Consider the following 10,215-nt stretch of genomic DNA (forward strand, 5'->3'; position numbering starts at 1 on the left):
CTATTTCTTCCTGGCTAAGTCTAGGGAGAGGGTGTGATTCCAAATATTGATCCATTTCCTTCACATTGTCAAATTTCTGGGCATAGAGTTTCTAGTAGTATTCAGAGATGATCTCTTGTATCTCTGTGGCATCAATTGTTATTTCCCCTTTATCATTTCTGATCTAGGTTACTACAGATTTTACTTTTCTATTTCTAGTTAGTCTGGCCCAAGGTTCATCTATTTTATTTAGTTTTTCAGAAAACCAACTCCTTGTTTCATTAATTTTCTGAATGATTCTTTTGTTTTCAATTTCATTGATCTCTGATTTAATTTTGGACATTTCTTTTCTTCTGCTGGGTTTAGGCTTAGATTGTTCTTCTTTTTCCAATTCCATAAGATGGCTTGTGAGTTTGCTGATGCACTTTCTTTCTGTTTTTTAAATATAGGCATCTAAAGTGATAAATTTTCCTCTCAGAACTGCTTTTGCAGTATCCCACAGGTTTTGGTAGCTTATGTCTTCATTTCTGTTATGCTCAAGGAAGTTAATGATTTCTTCTTTTATTTCTTCCTGCACCCAACTGTCATTCAACAGAAGGTTATTTAATTTCCATGCCTTTGAACGTTTTTGTTGGAGTTGAGTTCCACCTTTAGTGCCTTGTGGTCTGAGAAGATACAAGGTAAAATTTCAATTCTTTTGATTCTGTTGAGGTTCGTTTTGTATCCTAGGATATGATCAATTTTGGAGAATGTTCCATGGGGTGATGAGAAGAATGTATATTCCTTATCTTTGGGATGGAGTGTTCTATATGCACCTATCAGGCACAGTTGTTCTAGGGTCTCATTTAAGTCCCTTATATTTTTGTTTAATTTCTGTTTAGAGGATCTGTCCAGCTCTGTAAGAGGAGTGTTAAAGTCCCCTGTTATTATGGTGTTATAGGATATCATATTGCTCAGACTGAGTAGGGTCTGTTTTAAGAATCTGGGAGCATTTAAGTTTGGCGCATAAATATTTAGAATTGAAATGTCTTCTCGTTGTATTTTTCTCTTGACCAATATAAAGTGACTATCTTTGTCTTTTTTGACTTTATTTGCTTTAAATCCACATGTATCTGAAAATAAGATTGCAACTCTTCTTTTCTTCTGAATTCCGTTTGCCTGAAAAATTGTCTTCCAACCCTTAACTCAGAGTTTTAATTCATCTTTTGAGGCTAGGTGTTTTTCCTTCAGACAGTAAATGGATTGCTTATGTTTTTTAATCCAATCAGCCAATCTATGCCTCTTCAGTGGGGAATTCAAGCCATTAATATTTATTGAAATAATTGATAAGTGTGTAGCGTTCTATTCATCTTATTTTGTAAGAATCCATTGCTTAGTTTTATCTTTTGCATCAGTGTGGAAGTTAGGTTCTGTCCTTTAATTCTTGAGTTCTTACTTTGCTGTTGAGCCATTGTGATGGTCAGTGTGTAGAACAGGTTGAAGTATTTCCTATAGACCTGGTCTTGTTGTAGCAAATCTTAATGTTTGCATATCAGTAAGTGATTTGATTTCTCTGTCAATTTTAAAGCTTAGCTTAGCAGGATATAGAATTCTGGGCTGGAAATTGTTCTGTTTAAGTAGATTAAAGGTAGATGACCATTGTTTTCTTGCTCGAAAAGTTTCATTAGAGAAGTCTACAGTCACCTCAGTGGATTTGCCCCTAATTGGCACTTACTCCTGGCAGCTTGAAGAATCTTTTCTTTTGTTTTGACTTTGGACAGGTTCATCACAGTGTGTCTTAGAGAAGCTCTGTTAGAGTTGAGGTGACCTGGAGTCTGATATCCCTCTTAAAGTAGTGTGTCAGAATCTTTGGTGGTATATGGGAAATTTTTATCTATAATATTTTCTAGTATGGCTTCCATTCCCCTGGGGCATTCTTCTTCTCCTTCTGGGGAAGTTATATACCTATAACTCGTATGTTTGAATGCTTCATAAAGTCCCATAATTCCGTCACTTAATGTTCTGCTGTCTCTCTCTTCTTTTCTGCCTCTTTAACTATCTGAGTTATCTCAAGACCTTTGTCCTCTACCTCTGAGATTCTTTCTTCTGCATGGTCTAATTTGTTGTTGATACTTTCTATTGCATCTTTAAGTTCCCCAATTGACTGCTTCAGTTCCTTCAGCTCTGCTATATCCTTTCTATATTCTTCATATCATTCATCTCTTATTTGATTCTGGTTTTGGATTTCCTTTTGTTTATTTTCCACTTTATCAGCAGTTTCCTTCATTGTTTCCATCATTTCCTTCATTGTTTTCATCATATGTATTGTAAATTCCCTTTTTGTCATTTCTAACATTTCTTTATAGGTGGACTCCTCTGCAGTAGCTACCTCATGGTCCCTTGCCAGGGGATTGCTCTGGACTGGTTTTTCACGTTGTCAGGATTTTTCTGCTGATTCTTCTTCGTGAGTGTTTTCTTTTACCTATTTTCCTTTTACTTCCTCTTGCTCTTCAAGTTACCATGCCTCTGGCCTAGGGTTTCAATGAGTCCTTTTGGTACAGGACCAGAAGGATGAGAAGATTGAAGAGCAAGAAGGGGAAAAAGATTTAAAAAAAAAAAAAAACAGAAAGAAAAAAAAAAGGGGGTGAGGCAAAGGGAAGATTGAAAAGAAAGAGGGAGACAGGAGCAATATAGGTGTACACTAAGATACTTTGACCCAACCTTAAAACCCCCACCCTCTGGGGGTACTAGGTGGGATGATTCCTTTGAGGTCAGAAGCTCTTTGCCAGCCTGTTCAGACACAGCACCCCACCTCCACCAAGTAGAGAAGAAAGAAAAAATGCTATAAAAAAACAAAGACAAACAAACAGAAAACTTTATAGGATAAAATTGGGGGAAAAACCAAATAATAGGGGTAGGAACACTAGTAAAAATGAAGTTCTAATTGTTAAAGAAGGCAACAATGGAAAATTATATTGAAACTAGAAAAATAAAGAAAGAAAAGAAAGAAAAAAAAGAAAAATCTAGAGGGAAAAATGTTGACATTAAAAAATAAAGAAAAAAAAAGAAGAAAAAACCCAAGCCCAAAACAAAGCAGTATATATATTTTGCTGACTATTGTCTGGGCAACAGGTGATCTTCTGGGGTATGAGAGGTTAATCAGATGTTGATACAGCTATACGAGATGGAGACTGGTGGCCTCTGCTGATTTCTCAAACCCCGCAGGGTGGAAAGCCTAAATCTCTCCTCAGCCCACTTAAAAGGCACTTTAAACTGATAACCTTGGTTAAGCAGAAGCTTTCCCAGGAAAACATTTGTCTCTGGGATAACTCCTGAAGTGGCTATCCACTTACCCAGTGTGCCAAAACCAGTCTCACTCTATGCCCCTAAGGGCCAAGGCTATAAGGCATCTCAGTCTCTGCCTTTAAGCTGTTCAGTCACTAGATTACTCTCCCACCAGATCCTCACTCTGCTACACTGAGGGCAGAACTTGCTAGGGCAGTTCTCCCACAATGGCTCCACGTGGCCCATAGCTGAACACTATTAGCTCCATCTGGCTCAGCAGCACAGTCCGGGGCCCTGGACAATGCTTCTAGTCCTCTGCACTCTGTCACCCAAGTTCTCCCAAGGTAGTTCAACTGAGTGCCAAGTCCAAAAAAACCCCAAAACATCTCACAGGTAAGGCCTTTCCAGTTTGCAATCTCACTGCTGCTGTACTTACAGCTGGCGGTGGGATTAGACCGAACAAACACACACAAGTTCTTGATAGTTCTCCACTGCTTTTGTCCTCCTCATGGGGTCCAGAAGTCTCTCACTGACTCTTTGTGTCCCCAGAGGGATGTTTCTGGGCAGACCCCACTAGCCAGAGATGCCTAGAGTCTTCTCTCCCTAGTCCCACGGAGCCAGTGCCCAGTTATAAAGAAGCTGTTACTCGGCTGCCATCTTGCTCCTCCCTGTAGTTTGCTTTTTTTCTTCCCTCAGTAATTTTCTATCCTCTGACCCCTTCCTTCCACCCTGCTCCTTGGCTATACATTCCCACTTGCCCATGCTGTATTCAGAATTGAACCCTATCTCTCTCCCATTGTAGTCCCTATATATATCTCAAAGGTAGTGAATGAAGTATTCCTTACCATGATTTAACAAGTATCAGATAATTTTTTTCTTTAATAGGACCTGAGAGCAAATGGAAGTTTCTGAGAAAGGTTTTCCTCCTTAGTAAAAAGGTGCAAGGAAGAAAGAAAGGTACAACTTTCTTTGGCTAGAGTCATGACTGTATGTGATGCATGGGCCTAAGGCAGCTATTTTGTGACCATGAGGAACAAGTCCAATGGGCTAAGGATGTTAAAAAGAAAAGCATCTTGCATGACAATATTAAATGCCCAAAATGACTCTGGAAGTACCTATCTTTGAATTTTTGTTATGTGAGATAATATCCTTATTTTAAAGTCACTTCTAGTTGGGTCTTTTGTTCCTTGAAGCTGAAAAACTTCCTCATCAATATAGACCTTCAATAGCTTTCCATTATCTTTAAATGAAGATAGAATCATTAATACTTTGTGGTCTGTAAGGCCCTACTAGACTCCTTTGGTGCTGCGCTCTCTCTTTTGTTTTTTTAGAGATGGAGGTCTCATTATGTTGCCCAGGCTGTACTCACACTCCCAGGTACTCCAGCACCACTCATCTTCTTTCAATGCTCCCTCCCACCACAAGAAAGCTTTCATATCTTCCTCCTTTCCCAGCCTCTACTCCTCTGACTTCCTTTCCCTACTTAACTCCTCCTATGTTAGCCCCTTAGCTCACTTATTCCTTTCTCAGCACACACTTTTGTGCTGCAACATGTTGAAATATATCACAGCACAATAAGGGAGGGACTGGGACACCTTGGTGACAATTGGTGTGGACACATCACAGAGGGAGACTTTGAGATGGAGCCGGGTAACATGAGGGACACAGAGGACACCAAAACCCTCAAATCACCAAGATCAAACTTCTGCAGTTATCCTGGAAGTCGGGTTCAAGTGGAATTTTAGAAAACTTGGATATTTCTTACAAATCCAAATATATGGACTGAAACGTATCTGCTACCTAGTTTCATATTTATTTGGGGATTCTTTGACTAATGTCTCCCCTCCCAGCTGAACTCCCAACCAAACACTTGCTTCATGATGCAGGGACACAGGCAGTTCTGCTCCCCACGGTGTGTTCAGAGTTTGGCACAGGCCTGGTACATGGTGTATCTGTCTTATATCTGAATGAGTGAACAAAGGATTCTCGATTTAATCTGGTATAACTGGGAAGGGAAGCTGGGCTTTGAGAGACAGGATAGGGAGGTAATCCTTGTTAAAGAGGTTAAGCTATCTTGGTAACAGTGAGAAGTTATTTGAGAGCTGTATGAAGGGAAAGATGCATTTTGGAATATGTGACTACCTCTTTTTAGATGTCTTGTGCTTTACAAGTTGGATTTCCCCATCAGTATCGGTGCCACGATCCACACTTGGCCATCAAATCCTCTAATTTCCATGACCCTGAGACTTCCCAGGAGAAAGGAGGAGAAAAGAAAGGCAAAGGCTGGCAAACACCACTTCAGAACATTGCTGATGATCAACCCACTTCCACTAACATAAAACGCAGTGTGGCACCTAGATAGCCCCCGTCTTCCATTTGCCTCCCTGTGTTTTCTAGCCTCCTTGCAGTTAGTGGGGCTCTGTGATTAGTTCTAAAAGGACAGCTGTGAGAAAAGTTGACACTTGTCACTTCTGAGTTGTTCATCACTCTTCCTCTGCTACAGCCATCCTGTTCTGGTGGTGTCTCTGACAACCACAGTCTCTGAATGACTGTGTGTGGAGCAGGAGCCCCTGGGCACCTGTGTGGGACATTTAGTGTGAACAGATGTCACCGTTTCTTATATTAAGCCACTGAGATTTGAAAGCATTAGCCTAGATACTGACACATACCGCAACAATGAAGTTATCTGCACATATCCTATGAAAACAATGATTATTAGATTAATGGGATATAAATAAAGTTTCTCCTTTTTTTTAAAAAAAAGTCCTTTATGTTGTTATACTACTATATGAACAACAATAGAAGTTATCGTAAATTCTTTCCTCCTTCCCTGGTATAGATTTATCTGTCCACATTACTTGCTATAGGACTTGGCAACAGCTTCCACTAGTATAGGCAGAGTATATCCCAGTCCTCCCACCCACAATTGATGTTGGACTTGGCCTTTTGGCTTACTTAACCAATGGAATAGTAGCTAATATGACAAACAGAAGCTTCAAATGTGTGTGCCTGGATTGACTTGGCCTCTTGAACATTCTATTATACAAGCAGCCATAAGAAGAGCATACCCCAGGTAGCCATTGTTCCTTTATGGTTCCTCCAAAATTGGAACCACAGGAGCACATCTGAACAGGGCCCCAAGCCTGGAGTCCAGCCCAACTCAGCCAGCCCAGCTGAGCCCAGCTGAGATCAGACCACGGCTGACCTGCAGGCCCATTAGAAAGAAAAATCGGTTTGTTGTTCTCATCCACTGAGATTTTTGAAGTGGTCTGTAACAGAGCAAAAACTGACTGATCCAAAGTAAAGCGGGTTTTGTTTTGTTTTTGGTCGTATCTAGTTAAAAATCAACTCTTTGTTTTCGTTTTCTGGATCATCTACAGGAGAAGTAATCATGCTCAGTCGACCTTCTCCTACCCCCAGCACATTTCTGGGGCATCTCCCAGCATGCCGGTTGTGTAATACAGAAAGCTCGCAGCCTCATTCTCACATTAGCCTGACAGGAAAGCAAATTAGGACTATTACCCTCCCGCACTCCCGCCCCCACCCAAGTCCTACGAAGGCCCAAAGCAAACAGAAAACCCGGTGGCCCTTCGTCATTAGCCTAGCGGTGCCACTGCTTCTCTCTCCAGAGACTGGGAATTGTTTTCACCGAGGGTGCCCAGCCTCGAGGATTCTGCCCTCACACAGTTTTAGCCAATTTTTTTTTTTTTTTCTGGCGAGAGTTCATAGTGTCTGACTCCTTTTATAAAAGGAATGTTCCCAGGAGGAAGCCAGCAGGGACATGGCAAGAGCGTCCAGTGGCCCGGATTACTCAGACCTGATTTTCTTCTAGCTGAGGTCGCGCAGGCGCTTCATTCCTCTCGGGGTTTCTTCCCTCCCTCGCGTCTTCCCCGCGCCCACGCGTTTCCCCAAGTCGCCTTCCAAAGGGCCCACGTCCCTGTCCCTGTCCCGCAGCCCCGAGCCGCCGCGCCATTGCGGACACGCTCCTCGAGGTGGCAGTAGAGAGCCGCTGCCTGCCCAGCGCGCTGACGTCACCTTGTTTACCCGGCTCCGGGTCATTTTTAGATCTAAGATCACAGGATGTTAATTGGGCCAATGATTTCCCATTCGTTTTGGCTAAAGGCCCTCCTGGTGGGCGTCCGGACAAGTTTGATGTCCTTCTTGACAAATTTTGCTGCGGGGAGTATTTATCTGCAAACAACTTGGGATTTCATCTTTAGGGGATGAGAAAGCTGTCCTCTGCTCCGTTTTATGGGCTTTTTTGGGTCACTTGAGTTTTGGAGCCCAAACGAGAGTGTCCTTTACTGGGGGAGAAAGGAAGACTGGGCAAATGTTACGATGGTGTCTGGGAGCCATCACCAGAGCCAGCTGCGAGCCCGCAGACGGAGCTTGCCTTTACTCCCCTTCCCCTCACAAAGTAAGCGCCTGGAGAGCGTTTGCACTTTGGAACTTGGAAGGGTGAGGAAAGCAGCTGGTGTGGTCTCCCTGCATCCTGATTCATTGCAGGGAAACACCTTGAAGCTTAGGGGCCTTGGATGCCCTCCCCCAGGAATTGAATTTGAGTGTCTCTGAGCCATAAATCACACTTTTCACACACTGGAATTTTTCATCACAACAGCAACGGGCACCCACTGTTCCTTTTATGTTCCTCCCATGCTCCCCCGCTGCTGAGGAGGAAAGGTGAGGCACAGAGATGCTAAATGGCCTGGCCTCACTCTTATCTCCAGGCCCTGCTTAGTTTTACCAAAACTAAAAACATCAAAAACATTAGGCTTTTGGCACTTCCACTGCCAGCTTTGGCAGGTGGGAGATGGAAGGAGCAGGGAGTTTGTCTAAGACTGTTCAAGAGGCCCCCCAAAAAAGAATAAAATTCCTCAGCTATGCAATTTTTTTTTTTTTTGAGACAGAGTCTTGCTATGTTGCCCTCAGTAGAGTGCTGTGACGTCACAGCTCACAGCAACCTCCAACTCTTGGGCTTAAGTGATTCTCTTGCCTTAGCCTCCCAAGTAGTGGGACTACACAATGCCGGGCTATTTTTTTGTCGGAGTTGTCATTGTTGTTTAGCTGGCCCAGGCCGGGTTTCAAGCCGCCAGCCTGGGTGTATGTGGCCAGCGCCCTACCCACTGAGCTATGGGCGTCGCCAGCGATGCAATTCTTTATAGGAAGAGCGTAGGAGCATCTTATGCCAAAGAGAAGAATGAGAGAATCTATAGCTTAACGTTAAAAATAAGCGAGCAGCAAAAGATTTTTTTTGTTTGTTTTGTTGAGACAGAGACTCACTCTGTCGCCCATCCTAGGTCACAGCAGGAGCCTCAGAAGTTTAACTGCCTGTTCTTCCCTGTCCACCTGCCATCTCACGCATTTATCTGTTGCTGCTGCCATATAAAAACCAACTCCTAGACAGAGCAAAATCCTTCTCCTTCAAGTAGTCTGCAATCCACTGGCGTGATCATGCTAGGCTGAAGAGATAGATGGTTTTCATTCAGGTAGGGAGAGAAGGAAAATCCATCTCAATTCAATTCAACGACCGTTTCTTGAGCTCCTATTCAGTGTCAACTTCTCAGATGGGCACTATAGCTTATACAAACAGGAAAAGACATGATTCCTGCCACTGTAGAATTTTGTCATTGTTGCTGGTGAGGTTTTTTGTTTGTTTGTTTTTGAGACAGTCTCACTCTGTCACCTGGGCTTGAGCATCAGGACGTCAGCCTAGCTCACGGCAACCTCAAACTCCTTGATTCCAGAGATCCTCCTGCCTCAGATTCCCAAGTAGCTGGGACTATGGCACTAAGTGCCCAGCTGATTTTTCTCTATTAGAAATGAGTTCTTACTCTTGCTCAGGCTGATTGCAAACTCTAGAGCTCAAGAGATCCTCCCACCTTGGCCTCTCAGAGTGCTAGGATTACAGGCATGAGCCACTGTGTCAGCCCACTGGAGAACTTTGATTCTAGTTGTGTTAGAGGCATGGGGAATTTCTTTTATCCTTTAGTAAAACACAGAATGAAAGAAGGGTGAAGAGAGACATTACAATAGAAAGGGGCACTGCCAAATAAATGGCTGGAAAGCATTCCTCCCCATTTCCTGCCATCGACTTAAGAGTGGTGTTGGGGACAGGGTCCAGAAACAATGCAGAACCGCCTGGTAGAGAACAGGCAGTCAGGCCTTCTCAGGAGGCTGAGAGGTATTGAAAGAGGAGAGAGGAAGCCCTTTGCTCAGAGGTCACACTGTTCATCGAAGGGCAGGGATTTGGACCCAATCAGCAAGAATCACAGAACTCTGCCAAGGCAGCACAGGGAAATGGAGCAGTGTTTTACCAGGAAAACACTTAGAACCAGCTTGGGTTTCTTGCATCTGCAAATAGAAAGAAATAAGTGACTGGGAAGAAATAAGTAGCCTCAGGTCCACTAATCACCAATAATGTTACCTTTCAAAGGTCTTTTGTCAAAAACCACTGCAGAGGGGCAGCGCCTGTGGCTCAAAGGAGTAGGGTGCCGGCCCCCTATGCTGGAGGTGGCGGGTTCAAACCCAGCCCAGCCCCAGCCAAAAACTGAAAAAAAAAAAAAAAAAAACCCCACCGCAGAAGAGCAAATGAAGAGAAAGCAAGCAATGAAAAGTCTTTATTTTTCATGGTCACATGAAATTTTAAAACTATTTTTACAACTTTGAAATTGTTAAATAAAAAAACTACAGACAGCCACATAAAACATATGCACAGCTTTAAAAAGTATAAGGCAAACACTCTAGTAACCTTGCAATCATCCATGAAAGGAGATAGAACTGGGTGGTGCTTGTGGTTCAGTGGGTGGGACGCTGGCTCCATATACCGAGGGTGATAGGTTCAAACCCGGCCCTGGCCAAACTGCAACAAAAAATAGCCAGGTGTTGTGGCGGGTGCCTGTGGTCCCAGCTACTTGGGAGGCTGAGGCAAGAGAATCACCTAAGCCCAAGAGCTGGAGGTTGCTGTGAGCTGTG

The sequence above is a fragment of the Otolemur garnettii genome, unplaced genomic scaffold (assembly GCF_000181295.1).
Source record: "Otolemur garnettii isolate 467f Iridium unplaced genomic scaffold, OtoGar3 scaffold00024, whole genome shotgun sequence".
NCBI lineage: Eukaryota > Metazoa > Chordata > Mammalia > Primates > Galagidae > Otolemur > Otolemur garnettii.